A 14,607-nucleotide genomic window follows, 5' to 3' on the forward strand; every position below is an offset into this window, starting at 1 on the left:
GTGATTCAAACATCAAATTGCATGCTTGTACGTTTTCTGTTACTGTTTTCATTCAGTTTTTTAGTGGGGGACTCAGGCTTGGGTCTATGTGACTTACTGCTGATGTGTGAGATATGGATGAACTTATTTATCCACATGTTTCTCCCTCGCTGAGGGAGATATGGAGTCATCCAGATGTCTGCAAAGCCGGGTCACCATGACTTAAATAAAGTAAAAAAAAAAAAATAACTCTTAGTTCAATTGGACAGAACGAAAGAAATTTCTTTTTCAACGGTGTGAAAAACCTCCAAAATGAATTCAGCTAGTTAAGCAGTCCTAACTCTGGCATGAGCCCACAGACACTGTGGGCTTTACGGAGTAATGATTGCAGCAGCAGCTAGTTATCTGCACAGGGCCTCCGCAATTGATGAATGTCTTTTATTCGCAATAGACTGATGAAGAAAAATGGAGACAGAGGTCTTTTCCCTTGATAAGACGGTGCATACCTGGAACTGTAACCTTGCCTCCTTCTTCTTCTGTATGGATATCTATATTCAGTGGTATGATGAATTTGCCAAAGCTGAGAGGTTCCACTGGGGAGTCAGATCATTCATCTGCTGCCATGTGAAATTCCATTGAACCGGAGCGCTCCCTCAGCAGCAGCCAGGAACACCACTTTAATCAATTTCACTGTCAGTGAGAGGGAGCAGAGAGCAACGTATTTACATATGGATGCTGGGGTTCCTTCACGTATAGCTGAGATGAAAGGGCCTCATAAACATTTTAATCTGCCACAAGGGGGGGTTGGCATTGTCTCGCTTTAGAGACAGCTGTAAGCAGCTCCTTCATTGTGAAAATGCTTGTAGGTTGTGCAGATGCATTGTTTCACACTGAAGCATAAACTGAAGCAAAAAGCTTGAAAAAGTTGATTGTAGCAAATTTCACTCTTCCTCAAAAGGGATGTGCTGGGCAAAGCAAACAACCTCCAGAATTCAGAATGAACAATCCTCAAGTTTATCCTGAAGAATATCTAATAAAAGGCCAGTGACAAGAATGTCAGCACAGTACCTAATAACGGGGACTTTGAGAGACAAATATATGGAAGCTAGTTTAAGAATTATGTTATTTTATGAGGAAATTGGGCTTCATTTAAAAGAAAAGGAATAATAATTCAAACACAGGGAGAGATGTCCACTGCTTGCAAAAAGAAATAGCTTGACATTCTGACAATGTTAATTAATATTTGAATATTGTGTGATAAGTTTTCACTGAAACCAACAAACCGAAGAAATAAAACAAGTATTAAAAAGACTGCCCAGCGGAATGGGTTAATCTTTCCAATGGTTTTTGTTCAATGTTTTTTTTTTTTTTCCTCTTGGGCACCAACAGAACCACTTTTTTGTTGTTTTTTTTTACAAAGTAAAATGACAAAGATTGTAAAACACAATGACTCGCAATAAGTAACTGTAATCTGATTAGTGGATCACTCATTACTGACGTCACTGCTGGTGACGCTGTGGGTAGCAGTCGAGTCGCAGCATGGCACAACCTGACAGCGCAAGTCCCACTAAAGCAGAGAGCTGCAACTAAAATGCACCTTGTGCCAAAGACTGACAAGTTCTCAAACTTCTGAAAATATTTTTTAAAAATGTAAAAAAAAAGATAAAAAAAAGAACTAGTCCAAAGTGAGGAAAGGTGTGAACTGAGATATTTCTCTATTCTCACAATTTTTTAAAACATTTTAATTTTAATTTTTTTTTGTATTTTCCCATTGTATTTTTATTTTTTCTTCTTATCCCGATCCCCTTGGGGAACTATTAACTCTTTCCACAAGAGAATAAGTACCCAGGAGAGTGGAGGCACTTGGCAGTGGCACCATAAAAAATTGCTGAGCTCGACAAAAGTGTTAAATGAATCCAATCTCAGAGGACAAGAAACAGAAGAAGACTGCAAAAGTTGTGTTTCTGTGCTTGCAGTGACTTAAATACTGGATGTCTGCACTATCTTCCTACTAATTAATTGTGATAAACCTGAAAATAATTTTCACTCATAACTCATTTTTTAAGCCATTTATTTGTATTGATTTTGACTACTATGGGAGATGCCAAATGAAAACACAGAATTTTGATGATCTGAAAAGTACATAAAAAATAAATAAATAAAAAATTTCTGAGTCAGAAAACCAGAAACATTTTGTGACAAACTTAACCACTCAATGTAAACAATTTTTCATTTTGTCCTTTGTGGGAAATAATGGAACCTAAAAAATCAGAAAAGTAGAAACAATTTTGGGGAAGACCACTTACGTAACAGATGTCCGTTAAACAGTTAATGAGAACCTCCTTGCTATTGGCAGAGGTCACCTGTTCAGACTGTTTCAGCAGTTGTCCTTTGGTCAGACTTCCTGTCTCTGGAAACTGTATGAAGCCCCATGAAAATCCACCTGTCTGTTCCTCATACCCTGCCTGAGTTCTTTTAATGTTCCTATGAGATTAATGTGTTGGAGGTTTGCAACAGGCGTATTCCTATCTAACTCAAACCAGAAGTTTTCAAAGTCATGTCAGCTTCATAAAAATGTAAAACTGAGAACGTTGTATTTAAATTCAAACCATAAAACAATGGTTGTGTCTTTTATGTTTTGTATGTGTACGTATATCATTTTATCACAACAAGGCAAAAGAATCTCTGAGTTTTTTCTATAAAATCAAGCATTTTCTTATCAGGTTGAGTTACGACCAGTCTATTTCATTTCATTCAGTCAGATGAGTACGGTCATTTTGTCTCTCAAAACCTCTAACAGGTCAAGACACCTGTAACTCACTGCTGTGCGTTTGAGTAGCCCAAGATATATCAGATAACAAACCACTGGAACAAATGGGATTCTGTGATCAGGCTTTTTGTTTCGTTTTGTTTTTATGACATCCTGCCATAATTTGGAAGTACTTTTCAAAGAACACCTTCAGAAACTTTTTTTTTTTTTTGTAAGTGTTGTTAGTCTCTGGACTTCAAAAGAAATGCTTGAAAGTAATGGACTTTATCAGCTACTTAGCATTCATGTCACCAGCCATGAGGAACAAAGAGCAGAATGTTAGGAGTAACAGGCACAGTCCCAGTTCAAAATTTTAACAAAAAGAAACATATTATTAAAAATAATATGGTTTGTAGGTTTGTACACCTGTAGCGTGTACTATCTCCTGTGTACTGTATTGAATTAAATATATTAAAAATTACTACAAGCTGCAAACAGCCAACATCCAAAAGCATCAGAGGATGCCATGGTAACTTAAAGGATTTTCATCTTTCCTTAGTTATTGATTTAAAAAGAAAAAAAAAACTTTTGTGTAGAATTTGGACATTTTCAATAAGAGTCTGCTTTGCATCTGGAAATTTCACATCCACTATGAACATTTTCTATATTTTTTTTCTTCTACTTTACAGGTAAAAAATTGAAACAGCACAAAACAAACAAACCAGCTCTGTAGGAAGAGTGTTAGTGTGCGTACATTTGTCATTAAGGAAAAGTATTTTGAACTTTTCAAAGACTATGACGCTCCACCACTACAGCTGTCCATGAAATATGAATCATTTAATGAATGGCATGTTTTTAATTCCACAGAGCCAGAGCTAGATAGTCTTTGAACATTTTTAGGTTTTTTTTTTAAGCCAAATTTCTACAGATAGTTCCTTAGTATTTCATTTAAATTTTTTCTAGAATTTTAACCAATTCTCCCTGATAAATTTGACATTCCAAAATTAGGATTGTGGACTGTCCTGCATGCCCATATTTGTAAGTAATGCCTTACAATCAAACATATTCGCTTTATACATGTGCAGAAAACACACCCATACAGTGGTTTCATTTCACTCCTCATCACATGAGATAAAACCTTTTACCAACATTCAAGTTTCAGGCCAGGGGTTCCAGTCATGTTTTAGGTCTTTACGACACAACTCTAAGTCAATTTCAAAGTTTTTTATGCAAGTAAACCTAAGATGCCATTCTTTGCTTTTGGATAACGCATACAGTGAAACCATGCCCTGCAAAACCCCTTCACATGTTTCTATTGGGCTTATTTGAAATGAATGGGCATAAATGTCTGTTTCTGTCTGTCAGAGTAATCTCAACGCTACTTGAGATCTAAGACAAAGCAGGCAAATGGTGCTGGCACTCACTGAAACAGCTGGTGACAAAGGACGGTTTCCAAGACATTTCTCCAGAAATGCCACCCTTGTGTCTCATCCTGTCACTTTAATCAGGAACATCCTTCTTATCCTGCTCAGGATCTTTCGTGTTGCATTTGCTCAGCAGAGTGTAGAGTGGGCAATTAATGTGAGAAGCTGAGGCAGTTTGACAGACCCCTGTGTTGTTCATTGTGTTGGTGAACAGGCTCGACATGTGACCTGGAACAGTTCTTCCTCTCTCCTGTCTGCACATAATTTGTTCTGTCAATCTACTGCCATGCAACACGACCTCCAACTCCATTACGGTTTTGCAATTCTACTTGTCATTTCTGATATTTTACATCTTGAATTTTTATTTTTCTACTTTTCTAAATTATGACACATTTTCTAGGTTCCATTATTTCCCACAAGTGACAACAAAGGTTGTTCACATTGAGTAGTTTACACGGATAACAATTCCTAATATTGAGTATGTACGTGTCAACAGTGGAAAAGAAAGACTCCTTTTAACTGGAGATAGGGCTCAAAATCCCATATGAAATCCACCGCCCTGGCGGTTAATCCTCCCAGATTGGCTGGAAAGCAATCACAGACATCCCGGTACATTGGCCAGGAGAGATCCTTTTCAGACATGACGGTGGACATGTACACAAATGGATGGAGCTCTTGTATTACATAGTGGACCACAGGTAAATCTTCATTTTAAGATCTGAGAGCAAGCCATGAAGGAGGATTGTGGGACATGGGGGTATTAATGGTATGCACCCAGTTGTGGTCCATTGTGACTGTGTGGGGGAGCGGCTGCAGAACTTGACGGAGCATTTGGGTGGATTGAATTTGTTCTTGTTTTCTGAGTACATGACCCTGACTGGACCAGGCCTGGAGCGTTGAAAGGAGCCACAGATACTTTATCACCTCACAAACCTGCACACTTAAGCACCCCATCACAGACTGCATTCTCCTGTACCAACAACTGGAAGTTCATGCCCCTGGTAAGGCAGGAGAACCTGAAACAGGAGCTAGCGTTCCATCACCCAAAGCCTGCAGGAGCTTTGCTGGACCACCCCCTGAGTCTTTATGGGACATTTGGGTGGACTGATAACCGTTAACATGGGACATTTATTTTATTTTCATGAAATAAAGAGAATATTTCATTCAGGAGACAGCTGTACATTTCGATCCTTAAACATGATTCAGGTAATCACTGATATTTACAGCAATAAAACACGGCTTTTTCACACAATGTGGATGACGTTGATTGCTGTAGAACTGAGGCTCTTTTGCTCTATAAATTTTGTTACACTGTCCCCTAGTGGAAATATAAAATAAGTCCAGTCTTGATTGTTTTTTTTTTTATTATTTTATTTTGTTTTATTTTTGTTTCCCATCTCTTTGGGCACTGTATAGCAGTTTAAAATAATACCCTGTTAAGTCATGGTTATTTATATTTAAAACTAATTCCCAGTCTGACTATTGAGGAACAACGTAAAATATATTTTTCTCTTTGACAAAAAATACAAAAAAAAAATAAAACATCTGGAACATCAGGACATTGTGTAGATGTCATGTTAAAATGAACAAACCTCTCCAATTTGAATATGTTTAAACAGGTCATATCTCCACTGCTAAGAAACACAATTAAAATGAAATAACACTTCAGAGTTTAAAATAGGTTTAAGCTTTGTTTGTCTTCCCCACCAGGTGGCAGTGTTTCACTTATTGAAAAGATACGAAAGCCCTAACAGCAACAACACACTCATCGTGGTGACGTCAATATTTTAGTTTTTTTAACCAGAAACTCAGTGAATAGACTTGGATGATAGTTCAGGGTAAAACGTCCATGAGATGTTTTGTTAATTAGATTTCTTTTTTTTTTATGTTTGATTTTTTTTTAAGAAAAAAAAAATCAAACATAAACTAATACTATGTAACACAACTTATCTAAACTGATCAGAATCACAAATCAGGAGAAAGGCTTACAAAAATGAAATAACTCAAAAATGAAACTTCTCCACATGATACAAAACATTACTGTCAGGCTAACTGATTACTTTTAAAATGTGCTTAAGAGTGTACGGTGTTTGAGAATTCAGATGAATCAAGAAAACTCAAGAAAAAAGTCACTGACCTCTTCTTTCACCCAGAAGGCATTTGGAAAGGATTTAAAAAAACATCATGTTTTCACAAGTTTTCCAAAGGACCTGAGGTTGGTACATTTTAGGTTTGACGTGTGTGTGTGTTGAAGTTATGCCCAGGCAAAGGCAGACATGTTTTTTGCCATTACTGTTTATTTTCATTTCATGGACCAGCAGTTTCTTTTCATAGAGACATGAAATATGTGGTCCCTGAGAGTAAACATTGAGTCCTTACACAAAGAACAATTGACACATTCTGCCATCAGCAGGAAACAATCCTCTCTTCAAGAAAAACCTTCTTCCTTCATCAGCTGCTTCAGGCTGCAGTAAAAACTAATGTAAACAAACTCTCGCACTCTTAACCTAATGAGGTCAACAAGAATTAGCTGAGTTTTACAGTCAGTCTTCACATAGAGAACAATGTACGTACTGTATCCTCAAGTCATTAGAAACAAATTCTTTTCAGCCAGCAGCATCTTGTTCTAATACCAGTTCCTTCGTCAGTGACAGAAACTTCTTCACAGGAACAGGTTCTTGTTGAACTCGGTGCATCTTCACAACACGGCTAGTTTTTTTTTTTTTTTTCATTTTTTTTTTTTTTTTCCACTTGTGTCTTCACTCGTATGGAAGATTCAAAGAAAATTTTCATCCAATATTTTTTTGCATGTGTTTTGAGAAGTTTTTTTTTTTTGTTTGTTTGTTTGATTTTTTGTAGTGTTGGGCTCCTTGTTGGACTCTCACCTGAGTAGATCCACTGTATTCGGTTTTCACAAAAACAAAGTTAAAACCAGTCTAATCACAAGTCCAATTAGAATAAAATTACATCTGATCCGATTAAAAAAAGTTTCCCAGGTGTTTAAACTTTACTCCAGTGGGTTTCAGTGTTGCTGAGACTATGATCATTTTTTTCTGTTTTAAAACATCAATAAAAAAATTTGTTTGCCATTAAGATTGCGGTGGAATGTGACTACTCTGTTCAGGATTTCATTTTTCCACTCCGAGGATCAGGACCTTTCCAGGGAAATGACTCTGGGTGTCTGAGGCTAAAGGAGAGATCAGACCTCCTATACTATTTGCACAGTGAATACACTTTCAAAGTAAATCCTTTTTTTATTTTTGACAAAGTTATGATTCTTTTGGGGGTTTTTTCATGGAGAATTTAGAGACAAATGAATCAGCCAACGCTGGTAAAAAAAAATCTTAAGCTGAAGATAAAGTCATCAAATTAACATGAATTATTTTGTTATAATTATATGTTATAGTTACGTCACCAAATCGCCGTTGATTGTTTTGCAGCGTTTTGTTACTTTTTTATCGGGAAAGGTTCAAATTTGATAAAAACGATAAAACTGAATGTAATGTTGAATAATTTCACAGCATTGCAATATAAGTCCAACTTTACTGAATTATTTAACGAGGTGCAAATATTCAGTTCACACAGTTCAACTCAGGATCCAACTTTATTGATTATTTCCACCAGGGGGCAGCATTTCACACGGTCAAAGACAGCATGCAGCACATTTCCTTGAAATAGAAAACTTAGCCAAAATATCTAAAAATCCAGCATTAAATGTCAGAAAAACCTGGACCATGGTTTTGTCTTGCTCACTACTTGGATTATTATTTAATCATTTATGTGAAGCTCAATGTTTTACATGATATATACATTTAATTTGTTTTACAGCTGTGAACAAAAACACAAAACTGATAAACACAAAAGGATATGTGTTCGCCTCAACACAAATCAGAATGAAAAATTCTCAAGCTCAACGTAAGCTTTACACAACAAAGCAAAACATATATCGCATCTATGTCCAAAAATAGTTCCTTATGACTTGACAATCTGATAGATTTAGAAAATGAGATAAAATACCACAGCAGGCTAAACAGCTCATGTTTTCAGTTTGCTTTACTTTTAGCTGTACAACAAATCGTGACCAAACCAAGTCCATCACCAACATCTGCCGATCAGTTAATCAGCTGGGCAGAAGGTTGCATAGTTATCATCCAGTATCGCGTAAAGACCTGGGTAAACTGGATCAGAGATGTCGTGGTAAAAGGTTTGCAGGTGATGCAGACTTTTTCCACAAACAGCAAAGAAGGACACAGAACCAGCAGGGTAGTCCAGGTACACCCCAAACCTGTTGCATCCTATAGGAGGATCAACAACATAGCTCATGGCGTGGCTTTGGCCTGCCGTAATCATTCCGTGTATATTATAAAAATTATAATATTTGTGATAATCCTCAAATGTTTTTTGCTTTCCAGGTTTTTCTCCAGTGCATACAAGAAGTACGCCTGTGTATGTGAACTCAACTGAGCTCCATGTGACCTCAAAGTAATGACGACCGGTCAGGCCTTCTGTGCACATAACAAGGGGAATAGAACCATCCGGAGGCTTCATTCTCCACATCTGCGTTGCCTTCTTGTTTCCCTCAGAGAGTTTGAGAGAGTCAGCGGCTGTGTTTGGGTCCAAGGTAAGATCACAGTAGTCTGATGGACATAGGAAGACACACCATTAAAGTCTGATTAGTTAATTTTAGTTCACTTTAGAACAAGTTATTATGTAAATATCAATCTACTACTGCAATAAATGATAATAATATGATATTAGCAAATTTAACACATCACTTGTTTTATAGGAATATGAATCCTTTCTTGAAAAGAAAGGTCTCACTCTCAACATCTTTGCTCAAACTAAAATCGTGTATTTAATAATATCATGAAGATAATGTACTTACAGTATAAGAGATCTCTTCGATCTAAGTTGGTTGTGACATCAGCAATAACAGGTTTTGAGAAGTCTTCAGTTTTTAGAATACCCTCAATGTACTGGTAGATGGTTGCTCCTTTGAATTTCTTGTTTGGAAGAACTGCTACAAGGAAACAAAATTTCCTGCTGCTTTTCAGGTTTTTGGCAATTTGGTAGAACACTTTGGCTTTTTTCCTCATGTTGGCTACGATCTCATTGGAGAAGAACCAGTGGTCCTTCGTGGGTGCAGTCACACTGGGTGGTGGTGCTGTCGTATCTCTGCTCAAATATTTGGTCATCTGCTCAGTGAAGGGGTCGACAGTTTCCACAGAGGTGAAAACAAAGCAGAGAGCATTTTCTACACCCGCAGCCAGAGCTTCTCTGTCCAAGTCAGACTCATCTGGGACGGTCTTGATTCCTTCCATAATGTCTACACATGATTTGATGATGTTGATTTCTCTCTCTGCGTTGTCTAACCACCTATCTAAGTGTTCCTCACAGAATGGAGACTGTTTGTGGTCATCAAGGAGTTTGTCTACAGACTTTTCATTCTTTACCTTCACGAATCAGGGGAATCTTCTTCTGCATGGTTTTCCTGAGCATTGTTGTGTAGTCATTACAGAGATCATGGAAGCGCTTATACTTTTTATAAAGCTCCGGAAAACATTCCACCACTTTCTCATCCAGAGCCTCATTGCACCTCATTTGCATTTCTCTGATACTTTCCAGAGTGTTGGTGGCTTTTCTGACCAAACCAACAGAAAAGTCTCCCATCAGCTCTGACGCAGATGGTTCCAGATTCTTCAGAGGAGTCAGCCAGACCTTAATAGGAACTGAGTTCTCTCCATTTTTTCCAAGGAGCTCTGGAAGCCGGGCGTACGTCTTCACTGCATCCTCAAAGGATGCAGGGTTCTTGTCGAGAATTAGGTCTCCGTAGAATTTGCAGGAGAACTTATTAGTTACAGCTTTTTCTTCATCAGTGAGCTCTATTTTAACTTTCGCCTCAAAACTAAAGATTGGAATTTTGTTAATTGCAACTTCTGCGCTGGCTCCAATCTTCTGAAGACTGCTGGAATCTAACTTCTCACTGTCAAACACAAAAAAGGCATTTGCTCCGTAGAGTATGCCTGTCACCACATGTGTTGCACTGAAATCTGGACTAAAACATTTAGCGTCCAGTTCCTTCTTTCCAACATGAGACAGAGACAGATGTTCGTATGTGGTTGTGGCTTTGTACTGAAGGGTGATTCTGCTCTGGTTCTTATATTTTTTCGTATCATTCAGATAACTGGCAGATCCTCCAACCTCAACCAGACCACCCAGGATACTGGCTTTAAGGGACACGTTCACGTCCAGCAGAGAAGACTTGGATTCAAGGGTGTCGGATGCAGTAACATGATAAGAGCTGCTGTTCTGAGCCTTAGTAGAACTGTTCTTTTTGATTGTTTCTGTGTTGCAAAGTGTGAAACCTGTAGAATCCGCAAAAACACATTAAATAGATTAGATTTTGCATGGAGTTTTCTCTCTGCACGTACTCCAGCTTCCCATTTTCAAAATATTTGTTTAATATCAGGCAACATTTGCCGCATGAACTTTTCATTAACATGGAGAAGGTCTCTCTCACATTTAAAAATTAGTAAATTAAAGCGATTTATACTCCTCCTTAGGTATACATATATCTTACTCTTCCTGATGCACTGTTTGACCTCTGTGACTGACACTGCTTTAACGCGCCTCACTGCACTGTTTGCAATTCAGCAAAAGTCTTTGATTCAAAGCAAGGAAGCAGCTAAAACATTCAGGGCAGTTGCCCTTGAGGTTCATAATTGGGAAACACAGTTTCAAACCACATCTGTTTCAGTTTAAATAAACTCTAGAAATGAGCAGGTTTGTTCTCACCTGTTATCAGCAGATCTTTGCGAGCATCATACAGCATTCCCAAGGCGAACGGCCGGCCGAGGGCTGCAATCTCAACCTGATTTGAGGTCATGTCTCTGATCTAAGAGGACGGGCAGAAACATCAAGAGGTGAAAACAGAAGCAATTCCAGAACTGTGAAATAAATTTATTATGCTGTTGGATAAAATGATGACAGGCAAACAATTATGAAGCTCTTCAGAAACACGGGGATTTCCCTACCCGATGAAGACGAGTTGTTGAGTTGTTCAGTTAAGTTGTGCTGAAGCTTTTTGACTTGTTTGAATCTTGATTTGGGGTGTGTTCTTAAATCCTTGAAGCTTTTCCCACTGAAGTGTCTGGAACGCCCACTTATTTCACATTGAGAAGTCTGAATGAATTATTGAGGACCTGCTCAAACGCGCTAAAAAAATATGTACAAGAATTCATTCTGGCTTCAATGTCAAGCAGAAATTTGGACTTATTGCTCTCATAAGTCAGCAGAACATTTTCACCCTGCGGCGTTTCAAAGTGTGTGTGTTGGCTGGGCAGAGGGTGACATGTTTTTTTTTCCTCAGGGAGAGATCTACCATCATAGTGGTATGATGTCAGATATTTGATCTGGCCATCAGCTATCTGGGAATAGTTTTGACTTGCCTGAGAAGATTCCTCTCACACAGAGACAGCTTGTTCCACAGCAGCAGCTTCATGTGAAAATGAAGACAGATACAGGCAAAGGTTCCCAATTGACTAAGGCTTCTTCCTGCAGCAACACAGTTTCAGCTGTGAGTTTACTCTGAGCAATTGACATTCATGCAGAGTTAATATTTGATTGGTGTAAGAGTACAGAAACTTCCGTGTGTTAAACTCTGACTCTACTTCATGGTCCTGAGATTGGATCGTCAGTATTTGCAGGATCAACATGTTCGTCCTGATTGCTAGAAGAGTGCCCTGTCCAGAGTGGGATGGAAGCATCTCTCTGAATCAGATCAGGTTTTCCACAAAATATTAGAGTGTTATAGATGCAGCAGACATTTTTTAAGGACATCTAGACAACTCATGTTTCAATGATGAAATTTAGCGAACCATGCTGAGTCCAACATTTTTATCGCAAACTTACTCACCAGACTCTTGTACAGTTATTTGTTTCCTCTCCTTTGCTAATTAGTTCCAAATACAAATGTTTCCAGGACTCGACAAAGCATCTAATTCAATCGTACATGATCATCATTTGGTCGTGCATCTTGGCATTCATTTCTGGAAATTGTGTTGTTACGGTAATGATATAGGTGTTTGTATACTTTTTTAAAAAGATTTTTGTCTGGTTATTCAGGATTGAATGTTATTTTACAGGTTCATGCCTGATATTTGTATCACTTTGCATGTCTGAATAGATCCTCAATATTGTTTGGTTTCTTTGTTTATATGTGCATTTCAGTCGCTAGGATGAAAATGGAGTTTGGACAGAATCTCAAAGTTCATTGGACATATCGACTGACTTTCAATATAATGAGATGTTCGGTTCTGTGCTTTAAGCCAAACTCTCACCTCAGTGAAACAGAACTTATTAAAAGTAAGTCTATTGTTGCCTAAAGTTAAATATTGTGCAGTAATATGTAAATGTTTAGATTGTTGTTACTGCCTCCTCTTTTTATGTATTTTTATTTACTCTTATTTTTTTTTATTATTATTTGTTGCTGTTTTACAAAACTTGGACTATGAGTCTGCAATAAAATCTACCTTAGAATCAACATTCTAAGCTCAGAGTTTTGCAGTAAACAACTTTAATGATCCTCTTGGAAAGCAATCCATTATTTCTTAGAAATAGCTGCTGTTATCCAGATAAAATGAGATAAGCCTTTTCAGCATGTATTGGAATTTATTTTGGTGCCAGATATTCAGGATTAGGTTGACTTGTTGCTTTGCCCAAACAACACGAGGTCCCATAAATTCCAGTAAGGCGCACAGCAAGGAAAGACAGTGCATGTCTCCACCCGTTTTTGACATCACATCATAAAACATGGTAAAACTGAATAGTAATAAATAATTTGCTGCCTGTGTTATGTCACTCCAGTTTCTTATTTTCCACAATATATGAGAAAATCCTGTCCCTCACTGCCGGTCAGCAATTTGCTTTCTTTAGCAGTCAGTGGTGAACTGACTCCTAAGGGATGAACTCCAAAGTGTTTGCTGTCCAAGGTGCATTTCCTTTTAAAACCATTTACAAACACTGATACCAATGACATATTACAGAATTAGAGATAACATACATTTTTTTCCTCAGGGTTTCACAACCACATGAAGTTTCCAGCTAGCCAGAGAAAGAAAAGAAAGGAACAAGTTTGAATCTGTTGCTTTCATAACTCAGCAGATTATTTTCACCCTGTGCTGTTTCAAAGTGTGTGTTGGCTGGACAGAGGGTGACATGTTTTTTAAATTTTCCTCAGGGAGTGATCAACTATCATACACTGATACAAAGAACAATGAACACATCTTGCCATCAGATATTTAGGAAGAGTTTGACTTGCCTGAGAAGATTCCTGTCACACAGAGACAGCTTATTCTCAGACCAACAGCTTCATGTGAAAATGAACACAGATATAGACAAAGGCTCCGATTGACTAAGGCTTCTTCCTGCAGTAACACAGTTTAAGCTGTGAGTTTACTCTGGGTAATTCACATTCATGCAGATTTCATATTTCCAGCATTCAGCTTCTGGACCAACTTCTGTGACAACTGACGATTCTTGGTGACGATTCCTTTCTTGTCTTTTCACTCCATAAAGTTGATCTCGGGCAGTTATCTGAGTCTTTGCAATCACCGTTTGAGGAAATACCTTCTTGGTCAACATCTTTGACTTTATGACTCTCCCCAGAATTTCACATTTCAGTTTGAAGTTCTCGATGCAGAGGAAAAGGTTGTTTCAGATGCTCTTTATGGATAGTTAATTATCTGAGTAGTTTTGTTAACTGATTTCAGCTGTTTTTCATAGTGGAAATGCATTTACGACTTGATGCAAACGATGCAAATCGCAGTTTGTGAACATCAGCATTCTTTGTGGAAGTAGATGTCACAAGCAAAAATCTGGTGGAATGATGTGGTTCTCCACCTGATGACCAACAAACAGATTAAGACACCCTAGTCATGGCAGCGCAGGAACAGGCTTTCAGCACCGGAGCAATAAAAATAGAAATCCACCAAATCAGACATGACCCATATACAGGCTGTACAAAGACGACCTGAGAGAAAGGGTGATAAAAAGAAATACTCACTCTTTCATCACATCAGTGTTCCCTCTTGGGTCCTTAATACTCATTGTTATATCTTACCTTGTAGCTTTACTAATATTCTTGTTTATTGAACACCTTAAAACCAACCAGTCATCATTGACACAATAAGATGATGGATCTGTAACTTAAATCTTGTTGTCTTTCAGAGAGTAAACTCTTAAACAATCCTTGGGAACTGTAAAATTGCAACAACTTCATACACAAACTAGTTTTTGAAATCTTAGATTAATTTTTAACTCCACTTTTGGTTAATTATTACAAACATTTTTGATTGTTATATTGCGTCATTGTCTTTTTCTCCCCTTCCTATATAAGCATCATTTGGTCTATTTGATTTATTTCAGAAGAGACCAAATTATATGGTCATATAAAAA

At 37.7% G+C, this 14,607-nt stretch overlaps 1 pseudogene; it reads right to left on the reverse strand.

Moving 5' to 3' along the window:
• Window positions 1-7,737: 7,737 nt before the first annotated feature.
• LOC129357579 (stonustoxin subunit alpha-like) lies at window positions 7,738-11,237 on the reverse strand (annotated as a pseudogene).
• Window positions 11,238-14,607: the final 3,370 nt, after the last annotated feature.

This window comes from Poeciliopsis prolifica, unplaced genomic scaffold (assembly GCF_027474105.1).
Source record: "Poeciliopsis prolifica strain line A6 unplaced genomic scaffold, Auburn_PproV2 SCAFFOLD259, whole genome shotgun sequence".
NCBI classification, from domain to species: Eukaryota; Metazoa; Chordata; class Actinopteri; order Cyprinodontiformes; family Poeciliidae; genus Poeciliopsis; species Poeciliopsis prolifica.